Genomic DNA, 27,277 nt, shown 5'->3' on the forward strand with positions numbered 1-27,277 from the left:
AAATACTCATTACATTGAAATGAGGGTTATCTTTTATGTTTAAAGTACTCTAAGACTTGAATGTAGTTTTACTTCTGAAAGGTGTCAAAATTAATTTTAGAGATGTTATAAAATGCGATTCAATAACGCTCATATTAATACTTCTCTTGAACACATTATACTTATGTGCATACGTTAATGAGGCAAATATTATCGTTTAAAAACTTTTTAAAAATTAAAACAATCTAGGCAGTACTTGCCAACATTTGTGAAATTGTAGGTATGTAATTTCAGGATTTAAAAGACTCTAGTCCATCTCTTTTATTTTCTTTCTGACAACCAGAAATTCACGGAAGCCAGAATTCTTAACTCTGAAGCCGAAGCTAGCTGATGTGAAAATTTTGGCAAATAGGCAAAACAAAAAAGTGCAGAACACCTGCAAAGATTAGCTGCTATACTTAAATATATAGGGCGTGTTATGCCTCAAATCAAGAAAGGGTGCTGCTCTTGTCTATTTAAAAAAAATACACATACGTAAACAGTCACACAATCAGCAGTGTCATTTCTGGGTACGTGATGGAAAATGAAGGACGGATGCATAAAGTTTCTGTTCCTAGAAGGACATCAATTTAATGGGGGGGGGAAGGCTGTGAATTCTTTTTCCTCTGTGTGAGTTAAAAAGACGCTATCCAGTCCTTTCCCCATAAGACCAACTGAAAAAGATACGATATATCTGAGATCAGATCATCACCATCAAAGACACTTCAGTGACTGTCTTCATGGAGACATACGGTGGTTCACACTACAAGCAACGTGCGCTTTCTAGAGACTTTCAAGTTCAGAGTGTGATATCCACTTCCGGCTCAAATTAAGTTCGGACCGCACACTAATCATTACTTTACCGGGTACGAAGGATTCCTCAAGGGAGCGGGGTTCAGACCGGACTAGTTACTGTTTTCACTGTTGTCCAGGCTGTGTAGTTGCCCCGAGGGACGAAGACTGCGGGGTGCGCGTGTGTGACACGTGAGTGTGTGTGACACGTGCGTGAGAACGGGTGGGCGCGCGAGTGGGTGTTCGGCGGTTGTGTGTGCGCGTTGAGGGAGTGCTCGCGAGTGTGCAGTGGCTGGAGGGTCTGTTGAGTTGGGGGTTTCGCGCGTGGCAGCAGGCAGGTGACGAGCGCGGCAGCAGCTCGGGCCGCGGCAGAGCGCGAGGCGAGGGTGGCGGGGGCCGCGACCCCAGTCCGGAGCCAGCGGGCGTCAACGGCCGGGGCGCGGGTCCCCGGGGGCGCGAGGGCGCGAGGCTGGCTGGGGAGGCGCCTGCCAGCCGCGCCGGGTCACGTGGCGCGGTCACGTGGCGCACAGCCGGGCCCAGCGGCAGCGGCGGCGGCGGCGGCGGCGGCGGTGGCGGCGGCCGAGGGAGGCGGAGACTCCGCGGAGACACTGGGGGAGGCGGCGGCGGCGGCGGCGGCGGCGGCGCGGGGCTGCTGGAGGCGGAGGCAGGGAGGCGCGGAGGAGCGCGGGGCCGCCGCCACCGGCGCCCGGAGGTGAGGCGGGAGCCGGGCTCTTGTCACCGCCGTCCCGGCCCCGGCGCTGCCGCCCTCCCGTGGAGGAGGTGGCGGGCCCGACCGCCGGCCGGAGCGCCCTCCGGAGCCGGGCCGGGCGCCTGTCCCCTCGGGGCGGGCGCTCGGGCCCCCAGCCCCGGCCAGGCCCCTCTGCCGGGCGCGGGCGGGGGTGCGTCGGGCGGCCCCCGGCCGGGGCTCGGGCGGGGGGCGGCGGGCGGGCCCCCTCGGGTGGGCTTTCCTGAGGGCGCGGTGAGGAGACGGTGGCCGACACCCGGCTCCAGGCGGCGCTTGCTGCCGTTTAGCGGTTTTAGTCTTTTGTTTCAGTGTCTAAGAAAATGGGGCGACAGAGGAGCTTGGTGTGCGCGCGCGCGCGTGAGTGTATGTGTGTCTGTGTGTAAATCAGGAGGCGTTTGGCTTGGAGCCATTTTTTCCCCTTAATTGTGGAGACAGAAAACCCCTTAATTGTGGAGACAGAAAAAAACGGTTTCCCGGGGGAAACTGTGCTCCTCCTCTTCCTCCCCGGCGTCTGGATGGAGTGGATTTCCCTCCCGGCCTCTGCCCACCTTCTTGTCCTCCAGGCTGTCCCCCTCCCGCCTGGCCTTCCTGCCGCCCCACCTCCGTGAAACCCCCGAGCGAGCGGGGTGTCTGCAAAGCGGCCCGGTCACCTGTCGTGGCAGCTGCATGGAAATGCTGGCGCTTCTGCTGTTTGGTCTGTGCTGTTTCCTCTGGCAAATCACGGGGATTCCGCTCAGAATGCCAACCCTTCCTCTTTTCTCTCTGCTTAAAAACAAAGTGCATGATGCTGCGTCTGAAGTTTGACCGGCTCGGGCAATTAGTAGGGAGAGGTGTCTACTTTTTCTTGTCACACCACTTGAAGGTTGGAAAGATGAGGTTCATCTAGCTTTGTGGGAGGAAATAAGGGTGACACAGTTCTGTCGGGGATGGATGTGACTTATCTGCTAAATTGCCATGGTGATCAGAAAGTCTTCTAACACTTCTCCCCTGGTGGACAGTCAGCTCCCCTTACAGGGAGCTCTGCCCTGGATTTCTCTATTTGGGGATTGTCCTCCTCTTTGTATTTTGCAGTAGTTTAGCAGCACCTTAAGGATACCCAGTAGGCAGGTTCTTAAAAAAGCACAGGGAAAATAATTTATTTCTAAAGTTTTGAAGAATGTAAAAACCCATTTGGGAGACCCTTTCTTTGTGCCTCTCTGTCTGTGTCTCAGGTTTGCATTTCTTGGAGTTTAGTTCTTGCAGGCAAGGCCACCGGGAATGGTGCTGTGGTCCTGGAGGATGCTCATCCCCAGGCCCTGCAGCACTGATTGCTGGGATTTGGGGTTGTGATGGATGGAAAGTGACAGGGCTCCTTGCACATAGCCACGCTGCAAACCAGAGGCAACTGCCTGGACTCCTGGTGATCTGGTGGGGCAGTTTGGAAGCTGATCTCAACATTGTACAATGATAGCCACACTCAGATTGGGACTCAGCCGTCCCTTTCTATTTCTTGGTAGTTTACTGTTGTGGAAATGAGTATATGAATAAATTGTGAATAGCTAAATCTAGCGTTTAAGCATAGTACTTAATTTGTGTGAGAGAGTTGCTAGAGGGTGTGAATTTCTTTGGAGAATTTTAAGTGCTCTATTTTAGTAAGGGCTGTGAAAGTAGCAGTGTCTTCCTGTGATGGGGGAGGTGTTGACCTCTAGAGTTGGAAGTATGTAGTACTGAGTTAGAGGGATCATATAGGGAAAATTTTTTTTTAACATAGTGAAGCTTTATGACATGGGAGAAGAATAGAAAGCCCGAGTTAACTTCCTGTGCCCGAGAAATAGTAATGTATTTACTACTCTTTATTTTAAAACCAACTTTTCATTTAGAAAAGATGTGTGTATCATATTGAACTTTCTAGTTTTCATATGGAGCTATATGAGTAGTAGTTTGATTATTTACATTTTCCCCACCAAAACCCTGCATGGAAAAAAACTTCTTTAAGCCATAAAAGGATATGTGGTTCATGAAACCTGTTTTATATTGAACCATCCGACACTGATGCTGAGATCCCCAGTGAAGAAAGAACAATAAAGAGACAGCGGCCTTCCTTCAGGCTGCAGGTCAGCCCTCTCACTGGGTAGTGTGGAGCACAGAATGCAAAGCCCAAGTTATCTTTTGGTTTCATTGCAGGTTCACTGAGTACCTGAATTTCCGGAATGTTTGTTGAGTGCTTTTCATGTGCAGGGCTAAGCTAGGACATTGTTCTTCATCTGTTCCACTGCATTTACAGTATCATTTATCTGTTTCCTGTTCTGTCCTGTGGATGGAGAAAGATTGAAGATAGATAGAGTGACCCAACTATGCATGTGATTCATCAAATGCATTAAAAAATTGAGTAAGGGCTTCCCTGGTGGCACAGTGGTTGAGAGTCCGCCTGCCGATGCAGGGGACGCCGGTTCGTGCCCCGGTCCGGGAAGATCCCACATGCCGCGGAGTGGCTGGGCCCGTGAGCCGTGGCCGCTGAGCCTGAGCGTCCGGAGCCTGTGCTCCGCAACGGGAGAGGCCACAACAGTGAGAGGCCCGCGTACCGAAAAAAAAAAAAAAAAGAGTAAAACTTCTGTTATGAAATGTCTTGATTTAGTTATTGCATTGGTTTCTATTGGTTCCTACCCTGTGAAGTATTTTCAGTATTACCAAAAGCTTTTCCCAAATTGTACATTTGTCCTTAGTGAGACTGCAGGGAATATGTAATTGAAATGTCGCATTTCTTTTAATTTGGTCGGGATAATGTTAATTTAGTCAACTAAATTTTAACATATTAAAATACTAAGTTTTTATGATAAAATATACATAACGTAAAATTTACCATGTTAACCATTTTTAAGTGTACAGTTCAGTGACGTTAAGTACATTCACATTGTTATGCAACCGTCACCACCATCCGTCACCGCCATCCGTCTCCAGAAGCGTTTCATGTTCCTGAATTGAAACTTTGTATCCATTAAACAATAACTTCCCATTCTGTCCTCCTCCCCCCCACACACACTCCTGACCACCACCTTTCTACTTCTATCTCCATGAATTTGACTACTTTAGGTTCCTCATATAAGTGGGATCATACAGTATTTGTCCTTTTGTGACTGGCTTATTTCACTTCGCATGTTTCCAAGGTTCATCCATGTTGTAGCATGTTTCAGAATTTGCTTCCTTTTTAAGGCTGAATAATATTCCATTGTATGTATATATTACATTTTGTTTATAAAGGTTCTAAATTTTAACATACTAAGTGTTAACAACTGAGGTAATCTCATGATGATCAAGAGCTCTCACTGGAAATTATTTAATTATGATTTGTTTAATTAAAACAGAAAATCAAATTAGTTATTTTTAATTTTTTTTTAATTTTATTTTTTAATGCACAGTACCTTTTAAAAAATTTTATTTATTTATTTTTTATACAGCAGGTTCTTATTAGTTATCTATTTTATACATATCAGTGTATATATGTCAACCCCAGTCTCCCAATTCATCCCTTGCCCCCCCCGCCCCAACTTTCCCCCCTTGGTGTCCATACATTTGTTCTCTACATCTCTGTCTCTATTTCTACCTTGCAAACTGGTTCATCTGTACCATTTTTCTAGGTTCCCATGTATGTCTTAATATACAATATTTGTTTTTCTCTTTCTGACTTACTTCACTCTGTATGACAGTCTCTAGGTCCATCCATGTTGCTACAAATGACCCAGTTTCGTTCCTTTTTATGGCTGAGTAATATTCCATTGTATATATGTACCACATCTTCTTTATGCATTCGTCTGTCAGTGGACACTTAGGTTTCTTCCATGACCTGGCTATTGTAAATAGTGCTGCAGTGAACATTGGGGTGCATGTGTCTTTCTGAATTAAGGTTTTTTCTGGGTATATGCCCGGTAGTGGGATTGCTGGGTCATATGGTAATTCTATTTTTAGTTTTTTAAGGAACCTCCATACTGTTCTCCATAGTGGCTGTATCAATTTACACTCCCACCAACAGAATGCACAGTACCTTTTAAAAATATGGGAACCATGGGGGATGAAACTAATATGTATGTTATATCCTTTCTGGGTCCTTTAACTTCCCTTCCACGTGGATAGTGACATATGGTACATCTTTCTGAAATTTGCAGCTGATGCAGACGATGTTTTTTTTTTCTCAGCTAATGTTATAATGGTGGTATATTTTGCTGTATGGAAGAGCATGAAGGACTCACCCTGAGGTATACATTGTATAGGAATGTTTGATTATGTCCCTTTATTTGCCACTCTCCAAAATCATGAGTTGGTTCCCTACCATCTTCCAATGGTAATGGAGCTAGGGTCTTTTCTTTCTTTTTTTTTTTTTTTTTCTTTTTGAGGATCTTTATGAACTCTTCTGTTTTAGCATATATGATGTGTTTCAGTCCATTTCAATTATTGTCCTTTTGATGCTCAAATTGGCATATCTTTGGGCAGATAGACTTATTTAGTTTGGCTCTGAGTCCTTATGACACAGCTCTAGTAGCCTATAGTAGCTTCCTTGCTTTCTGGTGTGACAAGATGTTCCAGGCTCATCCTATAGCCTTCCTGTTCCAGGTTTGGAATCAGAACAGACCATTTTTAAAAGAAAAATAAAAGGGAAAGTAAATGACCAATAAATATATTAAAATATTCAATTTTACTAGTAATTGAAGAAATGAACTTAAAAGCAAAAGTAAGATACCATTTGTTATGAACCAAATGTCTCTCCCCCAAATTCTTATGTTGAAGCCCTATCCCCCAATGTGATGGTATTTGGAGATGGGGCCTTACGGAGGTAATTAGGGGTAGGGTGGAGCCTTCATGATGGGATTAGTACCCTCATCAGAAGAGACAGACACCAGAGAGCTCACCGACCCCTTCCAAAACACTTCCCTCCCCGCCCCTCACCATGCACAAAGAAGGGGTCATGTGAGCACATAGCTAGATGGCAACCACTTACAAGCCAAGATGAGAGGTCACAAAAGAAATCTGCCTTGTTGGCATCTTAATCTTGGAGTTTTCAGCCTCCAGAATGGTGAGAAATAAATTTCTGTTGTTTAAGCCACCCCAGACTGTGGTATTTTTTAATGGCAGCCTGAGCCAACTAAGACACCATATTTCAATGATTATATTGGCAATGTAATTTAAACTCAATTTAGACCTTACTAGATGTGAAACAATTTGGTAAAGCTTGATATAAAGTATTATGTTATTATGATTACTTCGGGTATCCCTTCTCTTGGTAGTCTTAATATTTGGGCATTTCCCAGTTTGGAGTGGGAATAAGGATGATAGTAATTCCCAGTGCTGGTGAAGATGAAGGGACGTGTATACTCTTTGGTCTCAGTAGAGGTGTAAATTGATGCACTTATTCTAATTTTTTTTTTTTTTTTTTTGGCTGTGTTGGGTCTTCGTTGCTGCATGTGGGCTCTCTAGTTGCGGTGAGCAGGGACCACTCTTCGTTGAGCCGTGCGGGACTCTCATTATGGTGGCCCCTCTTGCTGTGGAGCACGGGCTCCAGGTGCACGGGTCTCAGTAGTTGTGGCACGCGGGCCCTAGAGCGTGCAGGCTTCAGTAGTTGTGGCTTGCGGGCTCTAGAGCACAGGCTTAGTAGTTGTGGCTCGCGGGCTTAGTTGCTCCATGGCATGTGGGATCTTCCCGGAGCAGGGATGGAACCCGTGTCCCCTGCATTGGCAGGCAGATTCCTAACCACTACGCCACCAGGGAAGTCCAATGCACTTATTCTAAATAGCTACTGTTATGTGTCAAAACGTAAGATTTGCATAGCCTTTAACCCAGCAAGCCCACATTTAGGAACTTATCCTAAAAAATAGTAGGAAAAGTTAGCAAAGATATATGTATACAGTAAAGAACTATTTACTATATACAGTTATTTAGTAAATAACCTTAAGTAAGGAATTGATTTAATAGATTAGGGTACCTTCTTTGCATACAGCCATTGAAAATAATGATATAAATCTATATTAACCAATCTGGAAAGATGTCCATTATATATTATTGAGTGAAAAAGAGAGGTTATAGAACTGTAGGCATAGCAATTACATATAATATAGGCATAGAGAATGCTGAACGACTAGGCTTTGGAGGCCAAGAATCAGACCTTCGAGGAGCGAGGCTTCAGGAACCGCCTAATGGACAGTCTGTTTCAGGTGCCATGTCTTGAAGACAGCACCCACTGATTTCATTCTTGTGTCGGAAGGTTTAGTTTTCCTGGGGAGAGACTATGATTGGCCTTGTTAGGTAATTTGCCCTTTGGGGGGGGTGGGGTGTGTGTGTGTGTGTGTGTGTGTGTGTGTGTGTGTGTGTGTGTGTGTGTGTAGGATTGCTCTCAGTTGACAGTCCCACAAAGATATAGAATGGAGGAATCACAAGGTGAGTTGGGGTGCTTTTAACTAAAGAAAGGGAAGACATTCCAGGAAGACAAGGCGATAGATGCCCGCTACACATTCAGTTAAAATTAAATACATTCTTTGCTCATAAACATTGAATTAATTACTGCATCTCCATAAATTACTACAGAATGATAAACTTGGGCTTTCTTTTCCTTTTAACTTCTGTTTTTGGCATGTTAGGACCTATACCAGTGGGTCAACTCTATTTGATTTCTGGCTTTCATAGAAAATGGGTCAAAATTAAAATTTTGGATTATTCTTGGATTGTAAAAATTATGCTATTTTCCCTTTAAATGTGGTTAATTCAGAATCAAATATATTTCTCTGATGTCAGTAAGTAGAAATAGAAGTCTTTGCACTTGTGTGGTGACAAGGATACCCACCTTTGAGAGAAAGAGTATTTTAAGAATGGAATGGAAAAGCAGTGTTTATGGAAAGCCTCCTAGTCATGGCGTAGTAGGCTGTAGAGTGTAGAAAATTATTCTGTAGGTGTGCAGAGGTGCTGTGCAGATAATACAGGCTCACTTGAACATCTTTCTCACTGGTATTATTTCTTTTTTTTTTTTTGCGGTACGTGGGCTTCTCACTGTCGTGGCCTCTCCCGTTGCGGAGCACAGGCTCCGGACGCGCCGGCTCAACAGCCATGGCTCATGGGCCCAGCCGCTCCGCGGCACGTGGGATCTTCCCAGACCGGGGCACGAACCCGTGTCCCCTGCATCGGCAGGCGGACTCTCAACCACTGCGCCACCAGGGAAGCCCCTCTCACTGGTATTATTTCTAATCAAAAGCACAGTTAGAGTCAAAATGGATGTGAAAGAGCTTTGAGAAAGATAACACACACTACAACTTAAGATTCACAGTTTCTCACTTTTTAAAAATTAAAGACTTAATTTAGACCTTAATGGATGTGAAAGGATTTGGAAATGCATAATATAAGTTATTATGTTGTTACAATTATTTCTGCTGTTTCTTTTTTCAGTAGTCTTAATACTTGGACATTTTCTCCCAGTTTGGAATGGACATAGTAGAGCCACTGGGTTATAGTTTTTCTTGTATCAGATCTGTTCATGTCTGGTTAAGGCTAAGAAGTTGGCCTTTTTCGTGAATAATTTTTATGACAGTCTCATCCTCTCATCTTAAGTCTCACCTGTTGATCCCAAGCTAGTTACTGTGTGGGACACTTGGTTCTTCAGGCTCTTTGGTATCTACTTTCTAAAACTGTTGCTCAGTGTTTTCAAATTCTCCTTTGATAGAGGCAAATATCACTGGGTTCAGAATTTTTTCATCCTAACTGAATGTTTCTTTGACCAGTTTCTTGCAATCAGCAACGGAAGATTAGTTTAAATTTCGGAGGCAGTTACACCTGGTGTGTGTGTGTGCACGTGTGTGTGTGTGTAATTTTCAGTCTCTGGCAAGAGAAATGAAGAGTCTTGTGTAGAACATACTTTGAGTACCATGTTGTTGGCCCCCACGAACCTTTCCTTCATCTTTGGCTTTTAAGAGTATATGATACCGTCCTGGGGAAACACATGGCATTGTGTCAGAGTGCCAGAGGTCCTCCATGAGGACAGGCTGGTTAGTACTGGGACAGTTTTAATATTCCAGAAAAGCTGATCACTAGTGACGTTACCATGTGCTGAGAATATGCAGGATTATCTTCACATGTAAATCAATTTCTTAAGCTTCGGACGGTCCCCTTAGCCACAAACCAGATGGACAAATTCAGCTCCAGTGGTTAGAATATCAAAACATGTGTGATAAGAAGTTAGCCTGATACTGTGGATGAAAACCCTGGACACCAGAGCTGACATTTCAGGTGGCCATAGTTACTGTGTTAAATCATCAGGAAGTGTATGTATTAACATCTGTCATATTACACAAGAATGCCTTCAAGAAGTCCTTCCTGGATTTAACTTACCTGAAAGAAAGAAGTTTAAGGAGGTTGGCTCATGGGGACAGCTAGGTGGATGAATGTGGCTAAACCCAGGTCACATTTTCCAGGGCCTCCAAATAGTTGGAACCCTTCTTGTTTTTGTGCTTGCCGTCTGTTCCCAGGAAATGAGAAGCCCAGTCTGTGTTTCCTTTGTAGGATGTTAACTTTTCAGAATTTTCTGATATCTGTATGATGAAATAAATTCTGTAATATTTGAAATGCTTGGAATAAAATACAGCAACTCTTAGTAAAAGAAAGCTCACAGTTTGCTTATCTTATTCCAGTAGTAGTAATTTTTAATACTGTGACAAAGTGAGAATGGAAGTGCCACACACGTTGTCTCCTCACCCAGCTTTGATTTTGAGGGACTTGGGGATACATTAAGTAGCGTGGGATCGGGGTCCCGCCCACAGTCCATCCGTCCTAGCTAACTGGAGCATCGCTTCCCAGCCTTTCTGGATTTATGGCGTCCTGTTTGTGTTTCCTCCTCACCATTCTCACAGCTCCGACAGCCAGGTCTCTGTTTTCAGTGGAGAGTGAAGTGCTGATACATGAAGTCCACAGGTTATCACCGTAATTCAGTTTTATCTAATTATGTCAACCTTTAATTTTAACTAATCAGCACCGAATCTTTTCTGGACCATTAATTAACAAGCTGCACAATTACATTGCTGTATGGAATAGATTTATGTAAGTTTTTGATCAACTAATTAACGTTGTTTTGAAAAATTTCGTGATACAGTGCAGTGAATAGGACTTGTACTTAGGTGTATTTATGTGCAAGAAATGGGATAGAGAAACATTAAGTACCATTGTAGGTCCCTCCTAGGCTACAAATGCTTTTCTTCACAGAGGTATTCATAGAAGCAATAATGTTTATGAGGTGCTTTGACATCAGTCTCCTATGAATTTAATGTAATAAGTTTATTGTAAATAAGTAGAGAAGTCTCAGGATTAACCCATGGTTCAGAAATGGTGTATCGTTTTTAATTCTGAGAGCCTTGGGATATCCCATTGTCTTCCCTTTCTTTGCTGTCTGTGATTTGCAAACAACGGTGATCTCTGCTGATTAATGGTCATAGAAATGGAATCTCCTGGGCCGTCCTTCACCCGTGTTCAGATGGTGAAGTTTTTCTCTTTCATGTGACATAGAAGGATGTGCGTGTACTTGGCCTTGCGGAATTGAGCTATTTCTCTGGTGTATGTAAGACAGCTGAAACTTGTGGGAGAGGGGTAAGCACTGTCACGTGAACTATACCAGTAATCACTGGGGGTCAATTTAAGCCAGTTACTTCAAACCTTTTACTAGATGGTTAATGACAAGCACAATTGGTTTGAGTTAAACCTCCTTTGGTGCTAATGAGCAGTAAGGTGGACCCAAGGTGAGATGTCTGAGGAAGGGAGCGTGCTGGGGAGTCTGGAGTTATTCACAAATTAGATCATGAATGAGCTTCAAGAAGTTAAGATTGGGTTTAATTCTATTCTTCGTTTTGTGTCTACTTGGCCTTAAGTACTGTCTTAAGTACTTAGAGTTATTTTAAAACATTAACTACTATCTTGTAGCATAGGAAACTCCAGGTAAGTAGGGCAACAGAAAGTCTGCCTAAGGTTAATGGAAGAATGTAATCAACTGGGATGCAAACTTTCAGCCCCTGAATTTTTATCTAGTGGTTTTAATCATGGTCACACTATTCTGCGTGAAAAATATTTTATCTTTTGACTTCTATATTGTTTTATGTATGGAACTTCAATGTTCTTTTTGCTTCGTAATTTTAATGATAATATGACTAATATTAATTCTTAGTATAATTCTAACTCTGACGTAATATAAACTCTACATATATGGGGACACCTTGAAAGAAGTATATTCTTTCTTCAGATTCTCTGGTCCCCTTCTAAATTTAAAAGCACAGAAATAACAACAACCAAAAAATTACTAAGATAGGTTGGTTCTAATATAAACTGCTGAGTTAGTTGTAACTATTTTATTTTAAGAAGGTGCTTTTTCTTTGAATAGGTGCGTCTCTCTAGAAATCCAGGTAAATGGCGCTCCAGGTGGGAGGCGACTGCCCACCTGTGGTGAGTGCTTTTCTGATTCCTTTTTTTCTGCTTGGCTGGTGCTGAAATTTGAATCTGGTTTTGACCTGCGAGGTGTTTGAACACCTTAGCGTTTTCTCAGGATTCCCACTTCTGGTTGTGGTTTGACCTGTTTTCACTATTGTGGGCACCAAGTAGGTAAGCTTGACATATTGTGCTCATAAAGAAGAAAAGAGTCCTAGGTTCTAGAAGGAGACTTTGGTTAGGAGTGTCCAACAAATTGAACAGGGTTAGCAGCTGTGGGGAAGACTGCACTGAAGCTCTGCTTTCTCTAGCAGAGCCCCCAGGTGTGGGGGGCTGTCAGAGGCAGTGGGTGGAATGGGAAGAAACGTGGTTTAAGGGGACTGAATTCGAGTTTGGACGTACAGATTTGAAATGTGTGAAAGCAGTTGTAGCAGATGGAGTACCTAGGCATGTGGCCTTTTTTTAAAAATTAAAAAATATATGAAGTTTGCTGTGTTATGTATATCAACCCCTTTTCTCGCATGTATATTATAAATATTTTCCCAGTTTCTTGGTTGGCTTTCAACTCCAACTCTGTTCATGGCATATTTTATGTATAAAAGTTTAAATTTTCTATGTAGTCAAGTCTTTCAATCTTTTTTCCGTAGTTTCTACTCTGATGGTTTGCTTAGAAAGTCTTTTCCCATGCAGTGTGTTTTTTTCCCCTTCTTTTTTTTTTTTTTTTTCCTTTTTTAAGCAGACAGGTGTTTTAAACTTTTTTTTTTTTTTTTTTTTTTTTTTTGCGGTACGCAGGCCTCTCACTGTTGTGGCCTCTCCTGTTGCGGAGCACAGGCTCCAGATGCGCAGGCTCAGCAGCCATGGCTCACGGGCCCAGCCGCTCCGCGGCATGCGGGATCTTCCCGGACTGGGGCACGAACCCACGTCCCCTGCCTTGGCAGGCAGACTCCCAACCACTGCGCCACCAGGGAAGCCCTAAACTTTTAAAAATAAGCTTCGTATCTGAGAATAGTTTTGGATTTACAGAAGGTACAAAGATATTCCGTACAGAGAGTTCCTCCAACCCTTCCCCCACTTTGATGTTATCCTACAAAACTATAGAACATTTGTCGAGACTAAGAAATTAACATTGATACGTTGTCATTAACTAAACTCTAGACTTCCTTCTGATTGCACCGGTTTCACTGATGTCCTTCCCCAGGGCACTACATTGCATTAAGTGGGGTGGGTTTTGAAGAGGCAGGACCACACATGGCAACGTGCTCTGTGGGGAAGCTGAGCTCGAGACACTGCAGTGGTGTGGGACATGGCAGCTTTATGGTTTACAGAATTCTTTCATACATACACATGATTTAGATGGAAAATATTCTTGATCATCGGTCTTATTAGACACACCTGCCCCTTGGAAGCGTGTCTTGGGAGTGGCACTGTTCTGCATGTGTGCGACCACAGGGAACTTGGGCAGAGAAGTACCTCTCAAACTGTCCAGACTGCCCGTTGCTGCCTCCGTTTTCCCTGCATTGTAACTCCCTAACATGTCTTTGCTCTCACACTGTTACCTGGTTCTTCTGCCTGGACCGGAGTGGAAAATCATATGTTGTTGATTTTTAAGTCTCGGAGAGAAAGGCACCCTCATTGTGAGGAAGCGTTTTAAGTTCCTAGACATCAAAGTAAGCCCAGAACATCACTGCTTTCATCCTCTAGAATCACGGTACTAGGCACGGCCAGTCTTCTAACTTTATTGCCCAAATGAAGGGTGATGTATCTAATGAGAAAAAATGTGGTTGGCGTAGATGAACGCATATCTTACTCTTTAGATGGGTTTGAGACTCTCTGTGGCTCGCTTGCCCATCTCTACCCCACGGTAAGTGGAGAAAGATGAATGAAGTAAGAGGTGGGGCGGGCAGCTGGGAAATTAGGTAGAACACAAGCCTTGTTGGGTGGCTCTGTGCCCACGCTGCCTGATAGAAATAGCATTAGCAGGGAGGCCTTAGACACCTCTGCACTTGTTATCTGTAGGCATCGCGACTCACACACGTTCACGTGAGTTGGGCTGAGCTGTCTCGTGGGTACCCACTGGCTTCTACTTGTGCGTTCAAATCAGTCTCCCCTCTCCTAACTGAAAACACTTAGGTTTTCTTAGCCTTTTCTGACTTGTAAAACACCACCACCCTGCCTTTCGATTTAGAAGGCAGTGAGAATATGATTGCTGTGCATGCCTGAGGAGGGGGGATCAATGAAAAAGCGAAGAGGACCCTGGGTTGGCTTTCTACAGACCCCTAAGACAGTTTCTATAGAGTTGTTCTGTTCCACCTCAACTCCGAGAGAATCGGTAGATCATATTGGAAAGCCTCAAACCAAGTCACAAGTAAATCAATAGAAATATAATTTTTAAAGCAGAGATCCATTAGTTGATTATACCTGCTTCAGTTTGGCCAGACAGAGACAACTTTTTTTTTTTTTTTGAGGAGTTTTTCTCGGTGGCTTGTGACTTTTTACATTACAAGTTTTAGCTATAATCACTGTTTTTATAAAGCCTTTTTCCACATCTGCCGTTTTATCTGGTCTTCACAGTAACCTTGCACATTATGTCAAGCCTGTATTTTTTTATTTTATGAGAAAGCTGAGGTCGGGGGTTTGCCCACGGTCACGTAACTGTTAAACAGACGTCTTGGGACTTGAGTCTGCACCTGCTGATCGAAAGTCCTGCATCTCTTCTCTTACCCCCTCGTTTGCCCTGTGGCCTCCCGTCCAAGCTGCTGCTGCTGGTTTTATAGGTGCATGTGGGTGAAGCTAGTGGGGTTTTCTCTTGGCAACAACCAGCACGTATCCCAGATTGATAACTAGCCGACCCTGTTGAGTGCATTTCTAACATCCTTTCTTCCCTTGGTCATGGAATTGGGGTTTTGTTTAGATACCCTCCCCGTCTGCATGTGCTGTGGGGAAGGCGATCCATCCCCAGCACAGGGGTAAGTCCTGATCTGTTTCAGCCAGTCACGCAGGTCCCACTCACCGTCGGTGACTGCCGTAAGGATAAGCAAGAGACCTAGTTCTGGTCTGCCAGGGGTTCTGGAACACTTCTCAGTCTTAAAATGACAACACTAGGAAAGAGAGTCCTTTTCCTCTGAGTACAGTCCTGTCTGGATGTGGTGCCTGGAGTCGCTACAGCCGCGTTGCTACAATCTGAACGTGAAGCTGGTGCAGGGGAGAGGACAGAGCTAAGAAAAGAGCGGCGAGAACTCCTCGGAGCCTTCCACGCACCTGCCTTTGGACGTACCGTGTGAAATAAATTTCCCTGTTGTTTAAGGCAACCGGAGTTGAGATTATCTGTGACGTGCACTGAAAGACATGCTAACCCTAGTTCATTCATTCATGCCACGAAGGAGAAATACAGGGTATAAAGGTGGGATTTGATCTGGTCAGAAGGTCAGAGAGGGCTTCCCTGAGGAAGTGCAGAGGCCTTGGTGCAAGAGGTGCCTTTTCGTGCTGGGCCTTGTGTCCCATGTTTAAGGAGTTTGGTCTCTATTGCAGGAGCAGAACCACTGAAGGGTTTCATGACTGCAGAGTGGCAGGAGAACGTTGAGCTGTAGTTAATTTAAGCTGCCTCTGCTACAGAAAACCTTGGCTTAACATTCCAAAGAGGCCCGTTGGATCTGCTGAGCAGGCAAGGATCAGTCAGTGGTGAAGGCCCTGGTGATTGTCAGCTACGTCCACAAAACATGAAAGAACATCTCTGCTTGGAATCTGGTGAAGTAAACAATCTACTTTTCCTTTTCTTCCTCCTTGCCAGTGTGTGTGTGTGTGTGTGTGTGTGTGTGTGTACACATATGTACATATCCATGCACAGAGGCAGCTTTCATGTTTTCTAATTCAGGTGTAATTTGTGAACAGTCTCGTTCTCTTAGTGTTTGATTATTTAAGTTAAAAAAATTGCAGCTAAGAGATCTGTGTTGGCGTTACAAAAACAGGATAGTTTCATTGTAAATAAAATTTTAAGGATATATTAATGTGGCTGAAATTGAACTTTTAGCATCTCCAGAGGTTTTCCTCCAGGTTTGATGTAATAAGATCTGCTCTGATTCTCATACATATGGATATATTAGAAAACTGGATTCCATCCCAGTGTAATCAGGCCGGGAACCAGCCTGAGCTGCAGAGTGGAACTGCAACGAAAGCTGCAGTCTCCTGTAATCATATTAGGATGCGATGTGGTCCCTCCCTATGTTTATTAATTAGTGGAGTTGTAATGAGACTCCCCCCCATGCTTTTAAGGATGCTGATCAGTGGGCATCTGGGCGGGATTTGAGTTGTGTTTGGGAGCCTTCTGTGTGCAGGTGGGAGGGATCCGTGTTTCAGGTGGCGGCAGGTGAGCCTCCCGCCAGGTCGGCATAATGGGAACAGGACTCTTCTGGGTCGCCATCTGTTTGTGGCGGATAGGAAACCAGCAGTGACTTCTGAGGAGTTCATGTTGAAATACTTAGGAATTAGTAATGCTGAGACTGTGCTGATCAGGTATTAGGAGGTAGGGGAGATAGACTGTGGAGTGGCTTTTCATCACTACTGGTTTCAGGACGTGGCTGCCTGGGTTCAGCAGCCCCCGCTCCCACCTCCCCCAAACCGCAGCTCTCTTGTACCCACCCAAACGGCCACTCACGTCACCCCAGTTCTGTACTGAGTTGCCCATGGCAAGGGGACACATTATTGACATGACTGTCTCAGGTAACACCGTGCATGGTGTTTGTCACAGGGTGGGGGGCTCAGTCTCTGTGACTCTTGATGTATCATGTTTTTTTGTTGTTTTAAATTGTGGGAAAATGTACATAACAAAATTTACCATTGTAGCTATTTATAACGTGTACAGTTCGGTAGCATTAAGTACATTTATGCTGTTGTGTGACTATCATGATGGGTCATGTTTTAACCAAGTAAAAATAGTGGATGCTTCTCTGTTTACCAAATATATGTATAAAAAAATCAGCAGCATGCTCTGTCTGATTGATGTCCCTTTGGTTTTTAAGCTGGGATTTGCTTCCTTTCCGCATGGGAGTTGACTTGGTGGGATAGACGGGCCGTGCCCCCGTTGCTCTGGGTTTGGTTTGCTGTTCTTGAACCTGGGAAGCTCTGCCCTCCAGGCACAATGCTTTTTTTGTGTGTGTGGTACGTGGGCCTCTCACTGTTGTGGCCTCTCCCGTTGTGGAGCACAGGCTCCGGACGCGCAGGCTCAGCGGCCATGGCTCACGGGCCCACCCGCTCCACGGCATGTGGGATCCTCCCGGACCGGGGCACGAACCCGCGTCCCCTGCACTGGCAGGCAGACTCTCAACCACTGTGCCACCAGGGAAGCCCCGCAATGCGTTTTGACGGTGCCCTGAAAGCTGCTCTGCCTCTCCTGCATTCTACTGTAAAGCAAGGCTGTGGAATAGAGAGTAGCTCACTTCCCTTTCAATCTAGCATTACTTGGTAGGTTAACTAGAGGAACTGCCCTCGGGTGGCCTGCTGAGCATGTGTGAGGTTGGAGTCACCCTGTTCAACCCCTGCCACTGCATCAGGTTCTGAGGTGCTGCCTGCCTTTCTGACGTGCAGACCCTGCCGGGTTCCATCTACCACCTGCAGGTTTCTAGCTTGCCTCCTTCAAAACAATCAACAGAAGGGACCACAGAGCCCTCTGTTAGTTAGGGGACTCCTGGTTATAAGTTAGAGAGACCTAACTGAATTCGTTTATACGCTAAAGGCAATTTATTGGAAGGATTCTGGGCTGTGTCCTAAAATCTCTGCAGGGACACAGCTGGGCTTCAGGCCAGGAGCCAGAGACTGGAACACTTTGTGGATGGGCCTGGGAAGCTCTTTCCTTCTCTCTGTCCCCATCTCTTAGCTTCCTTCAGTGCTTCGAGTTCTTTGTTCCAGACCAGCATTCTCTACTCCCTGGTCCGTGTGGCACAACGTGGCTGCCAACACCCATGTTCTTCATTGTTACGATCCAGGTGTCTAGAGACTATTTTCTCTGATTCGGAATTTCCTGGGAAGAACTGATGAGTGATCATAGAAGATGGAACCAGGCTGTGAAAGCACCTAATAAGCTTTGCATTAGAACTGAAACAGAACAATGAAACCCCAAACGAGATCAGAACAAAGTGCTGCCGTCTCCAGTACCAACAAAAAGTCCAATACACGAGAAGAGGAACCTGCCAAACAAATTCTGGAATTACCTTTTTAAAAATTAAATTTCTTTTTTAGTGAAATAAGTTATAGCCTATTTTTATGTCAGCATTGTTTGAACTCAGAGAAATTGTGGCCAAAGTTTAATTCAGCAGGGTAGCTTGATGTGGGAGATAAATTCCTGAAAACCTGAGTACAAATAAAATATTTTTAATTAAATTATATTTTAAATACACAAGGGGAGTCAGTGGTTAAGGCCCTGACTGCTTGCTATCAGAAGGAATCCTTTTGTCAATCTTGTTCTAAAATGCAGTAATTTTAACCTTATGAATTTGAATCTTCCTATATCACATGTACGTAGATCAAAGCGTACCAGTGGATTGTCCTTCCTTGCCGTCATTATCTTGTCGGGGTCACTGGCTTACTGGCAGATTGAACATTCCACCGACTTCTGACGTTATGAATGACAGCGGTTCCTCTTTTAGTTGTTTGGTTGCACCCGTAGATCCCCTGTATGAATTTGAGAATTCCTCTGTGAGTTGGAATTAAATTGGGATTGAACACTGTGTCTGAATTGTGAAGCTGTATGCAATAATCCAAGCAGATTTGAAAGTATCCCTTAGTGATTGCAAGAAGAAGAGCAGTCTGACAATTCTGGGAATTAGTGCCCTTTGAGAATTTGGGAATTGGTCACGTGGTCAGATGTGCAGGATCTGTTGTATTTGCACATCAGTCGTAAAGGTGGTTTATTACCTATTTGACTTATTAGTGTATTTAAAATTAAAAACTCAGTTTCCCTCCTCAGAAAATGTGGGTTGTGTGGAAGTATGAGTATCACCGGCCTTGAGGGGAAGGGCATGGTTAGCACCTGAGTAAATATTGACGTAGTGGAAGATGACACCCTCTGGAAGGCTGCTCTATCTGACATGCCCCTCACTGTACTAGATTTCCTACCCTCAGAAGGATAGGAAACATTTATTTCTGCTTTAAAGGATTTAGAAGCCACTGGCATTCTAAAATAGTGCTGAAAGAGCCCCGCTGTTGGATGGAACCTGGGAGTACTGCATGTAGGTTATGGGAAGCCCTTTGTTCCATATGACCTTTCTCTCCTTGTGCAGGCCTCTTTCTACATACCATGGGGGATGCCTCTGACATGTCTTGTTTTAAATAGAATGCCTTGAACCGTCCTTCTCTCGCAAAAATGCAGAGCTGGGGAGCTCTGAGGATTGGGGAGACTCGGTGCTCTCAGAACGACAGAAGTTAGAACTAATAATGGAAAAACAGAAAAGCACATATGAGGGGGCCAATTTCATGTGGTGCCTTATGACAACCCAGAAAAAATCAGACTAGTATTGTAAATCTGATAAGGCACCACCTTTTAGTTTATAAAGCACGTTACATTCCTCAGAGCATTTTTATAAGCGTTGTCACCTTTGATCTTTATAGTGTTGTCAGCAAAGGTGGTAGAGTGCAGCAAATCGACTCTCCGCTTACGGATGGGGAGCAGTCTGCGAGCAGCTGTACACCCCTGGCGTGTCCCCGCCACTACCCAGCACAGCTGACCGGAGCTCCTCCTCCAATTCCTGCTCAGATGCTTTTCCCCATTTCACTTTTTCTGACCCTCCTTTTTAAAAGAAATTGTATTTGATGATAACTTTATTTACTTACTTATTTAGAGCCCAACCTTCTCCCACAAAAGAGTTAAGGCGGCTTAAAAGCAATGACTAAGAAGGAAATTATGTTGATAGAAAATTTTGGCTCAAGTAAGGCCAGTTTTCTTCTTAAACTTTGAAAATGAGGATAAGAGGAAAACTGTTTGATTAAAATTAAATCATCTCTGTGTGCCGAGAGCTCCCCAGCAGTTGTTAGGTCATTGCACAGCCCCCAGATATTAAGCATATATAAACCTTTCTTGTGCCCCAAGTTTAGGATTGTGTGAATGGAGAAAGGAGTGGCACACGAGGGAGCTCTGTGGTTACGGACATCTGAGCTTCGCTCCTTTGGTGTTATACTTAGTGTCTTTACAAGTGCAGGCATAAAAAGCAGCAGTATATTACAGTACATTTACAAAATGTTGGAAAACCACCTGCGGTCTCCACCCTTATTATAAATCTTAAGCATAGCATTATTATTATTATTATTATTATTATTTTTTGCGGTACGCGGGCCTCTCACTGTTGTGGCCTCTCCCGTTGCAGAGCACAGGCTCTGGACACACAGGCTCAGCGGCCATGGCTCACGGGCCCAGCTGCTCCACGGCATGTGGGATCTTCCCGGACCGGGGCACGAACCCGTGTCCCCTGCATCGGCAGGCGGACTCTCAACCACTGTGCCACCAGGGAAGCCCGCATAGCATTATTTTGAATTCTCCTACAAACACCTTTGTATGCTTTTGAAAATTGAACATAGCACAAGCATTTTTCATGTTCCTATATAGTCTTCATAACTATACCTTTTTATTGCGACAAAATATATAACATACAATTTACTCTTTTATCCATTTTAAAGTGTGCAGGTCAGTGGCCTGAAGGACATTCACCTTATTGTGCAGCCATCTCCACCATCCGCCTCTAGAACTTTTTGTCTTCCCAGACCGAAACTCCGTACCCGTTAAACAGTCATTCCCCATTCCCCACTCCTGGCAGCCACCCTTTTACTTTCTGTCTGTATGAGTGTGACTACTCTAGTTACCTCATTATATTCACTTATAATGAAATCACATAGTGTTTGCTCTTTTGTGACTGGCTTATTTCATTTAGCATGATGTCTTCAAGTTTCATTCATGTCGTAGCGTGTGTCAGAAATTTCCTTCCTTTTTAAGACTGAACAATATCCCATTGTATGTATATGCCACATTTTCTTTATCCATTCATCTGTTGATGGACACATGGGTAATTACACATTTTTGAGGACTGTATAATATCCCACCAAGTAGATAAATCATATAATGATATTCTTCAGTGTTTGCTGTTTGGGTTGCTTCCATTTGTGGGCTGTTTTAAAGTAAAGATGTAGTAAATATCGTACTTTTTTTTAATCCTTCTGGGTTGTTTCTTTGCAGTGATTATACAAATACTTATGTTCTGTTTTGTTTGTGATTTACTGAGTTAGAATTTAGGCTAAACTTTTGGATGAAAATAATTTAGGTGTATGCTAAAAATAAAAAGCATTACTCTGCATTTTATTGAATATGCCTTAGTTTTAATGAGGAAGGGCCATCTAAAGAATTCTTATTACATCAGTCAGTAGAATGCCTCCTCAGTGAGAGGGCATGGTGCAGTGGTTTACAGATGTCAGAGATGATTGATGTTTCAGTAGTTGAAGAACTGATTGCAGGACAATATTCAAGAACAGTCTATGGGCTGATGAAAAGATTATCAGATCTTTGAGAATTAGTCCAGTGGTGAAACTATAATTTTTACAAGACCGAGTGGTCATGTTGGGGAAGAATTGGTATCTTTGTTCCTGTTTTTATTGTTATCAGTCTTTGGCATGTCTGTGAATACAGAGCTGGAGTGAAAGATGTGATTCTTGACCTCAGAGATCTTACACCCAGGTTGTCATACCACCATGTCAAACAGTTAGAAAACCAAAGCAGCTAAGTGGTTAGAGAAGCCGGCATTGGGTTCCTACAGAGGAAGCAAAAGCAGGCTTCCCTTGCTGTTTAGATAGCTGTTAGACTGAGAGGAGGGTAGGCCCTAAGAGCGTTCCAGAAGAGGGTCTTCAGTTTGATATCCTGCCCTCCCTCCTGCATCAGCTGCTGCTGCATTAGGCCTCTGCGTACAGTTTGCGGCCGTCTAACAGTAAGTCCTCCGATCACTGGGGAGCTTCACTTCTTTGCAAGGCTGATCTTCACCCTTTCCCAGGCAGCTCATTGCTGTGGCATCCACCGTGACCTGGAGTGTCGTTCCCCTGCCCATGGATGCAATAAGAAGGCCTGTGCGGTCTCACCGACCCAGTGTAGACAGCCATTCTTTGGCCAGACGTTGCCTAAAGCCCTTCGGTGGTGTGCTTGCCTTTGCCTGGCTGAATTAAGGCTCTTTGTTACTTTTCTATCAGTCTAAACCTATCTGCTCCATGTCTTTTAGAAATTCCTCAAGGGCCTGTCAGTAGTGCCTGTCTGTTTTCTGCAAAAAATTCTTGTGGTACTCTTACATTTGTTTGATCATTTTAAGGGAATTTGAGAGAGGGACTAGGTAAACACATAGGCTCATTCATCACTTTGAATTTATTCTTGTGTGTTTTGTTTTCCCATTTTACTGAACTCTCTTAATAGTACTAATTTCATTCAATTCTGTGTGTTTTGCAAATGGAAAATTATTTATAAATAAGGATTTTTTGCTCTTTCCATTTTTATATGACTTTTTTTTCCCCTGTCATAATACACTTTTGGAATTTTTAGAGTGATGTTGAATGACACTGTTGGTGAACATCTTTGGCTTAATCCTCACATTAGCCAAACGTTAGCACCGTTGGTTTTAATCACGGTCTGTGTATTGCCCAGTCGCCTTCTGGAAACGGGGGCCAGTACTGGAGTGCACCTGTCACCTGCAGCCTCACCAGTGTTGAGTGCCCAGGGTATTGCCAGAGCTCTTTCTGATCTGTCGTTCTGTCATTTTAACATTAAATTTGAGTTTGGTCATTGGTTATTTCCTCTAGACATTCTGGAGTCCATGCGAACAGTCAGAGTTGGCCTTTATTCATACATCATTTTGTTCTCACCAAATACTTATACAGAGCTTTCCCTCCCTATTCCAGAGCAGCTTGGGTGTGGAGTGGAAATTACTGGCAACACAGTTTGGTGGAGAAAGTACGGGCCTTGGAGTCAGATATCAAATCATAGCTCTGTGACTAATAGCCCGATGATTTTTGATAAGCTTAACTTAAACTCTTTGAGTCTTGGTTTAATCATTTGTGAAGTAGGGATTTTACTGTCTTAGACAGAGTGGCTTTGAATGTAGAGGAAGATGCAAAGAGGGCTCTTAGTAATGCAGAAATCATTCTTGCTCCTTGCCTCTTCTCTCCCCAGTGGGTTATGAACATACTAAGGCCATTCAGCAAGAATTGGCCACGATTTTGGTAGTCTTTACTTTTAATCAGAGATAAGTTTCACTCCCCCGCCATTCCGATTCTTTGTCCCTAATTTTCTAATTGAAATCAGGGTGAATGATGGTTGTTTTTACATATCTTGTTAATAATTTACTTTATTCCAGTTTTTTAATTGCTTAGTGGGTATAATATAAATAACATTACAACAGCAATGTCTAGCATTTTTTTGAGCAACTGTAACTATGTGACAGGCAGGTAATTAAAGTACTTTGTATATATTTATTTAATCGTCCCAGCAATCCTTCTTCATAGGAAACTGAGGCTCATACAGGTCACCAAGGTTGGGAGTGTGACCCAGGCTGCACATCCTGGCAGTCTGACTCTGGAGGTGTTCTTCTGCTGCCTCTGGACTGCCATCGTGGTATTGAAGGGTTTGTTCCCTTTATTCTGTATTCCTGAAGCCCATTCTAGTGTGAGTGTGTATACATGTGTATGTAGAAAAAAAATCTTAGTTTTTGAAAAGGCTAGTTATTATGAAGTTAGATAGCAAGTGCCAAATATAGAGCATTCATATCTATTGAATATGTTAATTCTAATCTGTAGCATTAAGGCTTTTTCCTTACCTAGGCAGTATAATTTGATGTATCCCCCCTTGAAATTGCCACTCAGATCTGAATCCCTCTACTATGTCTCTAGAACGCTGGTTTCGTTTTGTCCTAGATTATCATAAAGTCCTCGTTATTGGGATATTCTAAAAATTTTTTCTTGTAAAATATATCTAACATAGAATTTACCATCTTAATCATTTTTTTTGTTTTGTTTTGTTTTGTGGTACGCGGGCCTCTCACTGTTGTGGCCTCTCCCGTTGCGGAGCACAGGCTCCGGACGCGCAGGCTCAGCGGCCATGGCTCACGGGCCCAGCCGCTCCGCGGCACGTGGGCTCCTCCCAGACCGGGGCACGAACCTGTGTCCCCTGCATCGGCAGGCGGACTCTGAACCACTGCGCCACCAGGGAAGCCCCCATCTTAATCATTTTTAAGTTACAGTTCAGTGGTGGTTAAATACGTTTATAATGTTGTGCAGCTGTTACCACCGTCCATCTTTATAACTTTCCATTTTGTGAAACTGAAACTCTGTACCCATTAAACAGCATCCTCCCCCAAGCCCCTGTCAACCACCATTCCACCTTCTCTCTCTTTGACTGACCTAAATAGTTCATATAAGGAATCAGACAGTACTTGTCTTTTGGGGACTGGCTAATGTCACTTAGCACAGCGTCCTCAAGGCTCCTCCAAGTCATAGCATGTGTCAGACTTTCCTTTCTTTTTTAGGACTAACACCCCATCATATGTGTATACCCCATTTTGCTTATCCATTTATCTGTTGATGGACACTTGGTTTGCTTCCATGTCATTATCTGGACAGTCTGGTCAGTATATTCTCCTTGCTTTGGCCTATGGTTGAGCTCTTTTTGTTTTTTTGCTTTGCTATTACACCATCTTCTTAGGCCCCTACACTGGCTTTATGTTTCCAGGATTCGTCATTCAGTCACAGTGCTCTCAGCTTTGCCCCAGTGCACTTGCTGGCCCTTGGTTATAGCTTATATCTTGGAACGTTGGAGTTTACGTGTTTCGCCCATCTTCTCCGACCATGCGGGGAGCTCCTCAGGGCAGGGACTGGATTTCACTAAAGTTCTCAGTGCCGGCTCCCCCTGAGTGTCTGGGCCTGGGTGGTGGGTACCCAGTGACCACCACCTTGTTTCTTGTTTGGGTGTTCCTCGGCTGCTTTCCTCGTTTCATATCTCACTTTGGACTCTTGCAGCTAAGATTAACACACATCAGCTATTGATTTGATGCTTGCCCTTTTTAAAGTCTTCCTAAGCCTTCAAAATTTCTTCCTGAAACTCTGGATCCTTCACTGATGAACTGTCTCCTGAATTAGAGATAAGTTTTACCTCAGCCTCCATTGTGCCTAAACGTGGCGTCTTTCGCGGCTGCCTTCACTTTTGTCTCAGTTTATATGCCAGCCTATTGTAGACATAGGCTGTAATAGGTTTATTTAATGTAAGCAGTTTTGTAGTAGTCTCTGCTCTGTCCTATGTTATTTTGTTTTCAGTTGTTGCTTATCATGTGGTAATCACGAAAGCATTTGAACCCTTCTCAGGTGGGTAGCTGTTTTGGTCCAGCTTCCTCAGGGTTGTGTCCTGAGGCATTGGTGAGGAGGACGGGCAGAGAAATATCTCACCCACATACGCCTTGTCTCTTAGCTGAGAGAGACTTTTTTTTTTTTAATTGTATTGCCCTTTAGAAATTTTGAAAGGGAGCTTTGATTCAGGTATAACTATCCTCCCAAAGGAAAACAAAAAGTACTGAAAAGTTGGATTTTGAAGTTAGAAAGCACTGAGAATGAATCTGTGCCAGGGAGAGCTTATTGGAAGGCTACATTTGGGAATCTGTAGGATTGCGTTTAAGGTGAGGTAAAGGGCGTGTGTAAAGGGTTGGTGGTGGGGGGAGCTCCTTGAAAGGATTGATTAGGGCACCTGAGCAGTGGAGACCTTAAAAGTATTTGCAGAAATAATGTTAGAATCTTTAATTTTTAAATTAGAAATTTAGGAGTGGAATTTAGGAGTAAAGGGGTTGAATACCAAGAGATTAGCTCATAATTGCTATCTCTGAGTCAGATGTGGATGCTGCCCTTGGGGAGGTTACAGTCAGGGGGGAGCAAAGCTTTCCCCACTAGATTTTTTGAAAACATAAATTTATTTATTCATTTATTTATTTTTGGCTGCGTTGGGTCTTCGTTGCTGCACACAGGCTTTCTTTAGTTGTGGCGAGCGGGGGCTGCTCTTCGTTGTGGTGCATGGGCTTCTCATTGCGGTGGCTTCCCTTGTTGTGGAGCATGGGCTCTAGGTGCACGGGCTTCAGTAGGTGTGGCACGCAGGCTCAGTAGTTGCGGCTCACGGGCTCTAGAGCTCAGGCTCAGTAGTTGTGGCACACGGGCTTAGTTGCTCCACGGCATGGGGGATCTTCCCGGAGCAGGGCTCGAACCTGTGTCCCCTGCATTGGCAGGCGGATTCTTAACCACTGCACCACCAGGGGAGTCCCTCCCTACTAGATTTTAATTACAGTAAGATGCTGAGTTTCATGTGATAGGATGGCAGATGTATTTCAGGAACCCAGAATAAGAATGTTTGAGTTGGGAGTCACCAGTGGTCACCATCGTTTTCACCATTATATTCTTCTTTTCATTATTTTCCCTCTTTGTCCCCAAAAATGACTAATCTGATTAATAGCTAAGAACTTTTGCTCAGTCTAAGATAATGGTATTAATAGTTCTTACTCATTAGGTACTTAACAATGAGCCCTGTGGAACCCAAACATTCTAGGTCAGGCCAGGGTGGAGGAACCAGCAATGGAGACAGAGAAAGAGCAGTCAGGAGGGAAGAGGAAAGCCAACAGGGAGTTCCTGCCAAGATCTTACGGATGGGGAGGCTGAGACTTTTTTGTGTGTGTGTGTGCGGTTCGCAGGCCTCTTACCGCCGCGGCCTCTCCTGTTGCGGAGCACAGGCTCCGGACGCGCAGGCCCAGCCGTTCTACGGCACGTGGGATCCTCCGGACCGGGGCACGAACCCGCGTCCCCTGCATCGGCAGGCGGACTCTCAACCACTGCGCCACCAGGGAAGCCCCGAGGCTGAGACTTTTGAGTGGTTAAATGACACAGCTGTCTGCAGTCACGCCCTGAGGAGTAAGTGATGGAGTCCCCCTTCTTAAACACTGCTGCTTCCCAGGTTTACAGGTGTTTCCATACCCAGTTATAATTTTACTCCAAAACAAAGAAATGTGACAGTTTAGTTTGTATAACTTTATCTTAGGTAGATGCCTAGCTCTCAGTACGTGTTTTACATTTGTGGACTGAAAAAAAATGCACAACCTAAAAGTTGAGAATTTTGCTTTATTTGGCAGACAAAACTGAGGACTTAAGCCCGGAAGACAGCCTCTCAAAAAGCTTTGAGGGACTGCTCCAAAGGGTAAGAGAGGAATCAGGGTATATAGGGGTTTTTGCAACAAAAACCAGGTAGTTCAAACATCAAAGGATTGCTGTTAA

General features: G+C 44.1%; 1 protein-coding gene across 1 annotated transcript in view; it reads left to right on the top strand.

Moving 5' to 3' along the window:
• Positions 1–1,210: 1,210 nt before the first annotated feature.
• TULP4 (TUB like protein 4) overlaps positions 1,211–27,277 on the top strand; it is a 237,084-nt gene continuing 211,017 nt past the window's right edge. Inside the window, exon 1 of the mRNA XM_081251478.1 lies at positions 1,211–1,522. The gene's annotated coding sequence lies outside the window, so the exon portion shown is untranslated. The remainder of the gene's footprint in view (positions 1,523–27,277) is intronic.

This window comes from Mesoplodon bidens (genome assembly GCF_964165515.1).
Source record: "Mesoplodon bidens genome assembly, chromosome: 12".
Classification (NCBI taxonomy): domain Eukaryota; kingdom Metazoa; phylum Chordata; class Mammalia; order Artiodactyla; family Ziphiidae; genus Mesoplodon; species Mesoplodon bidens.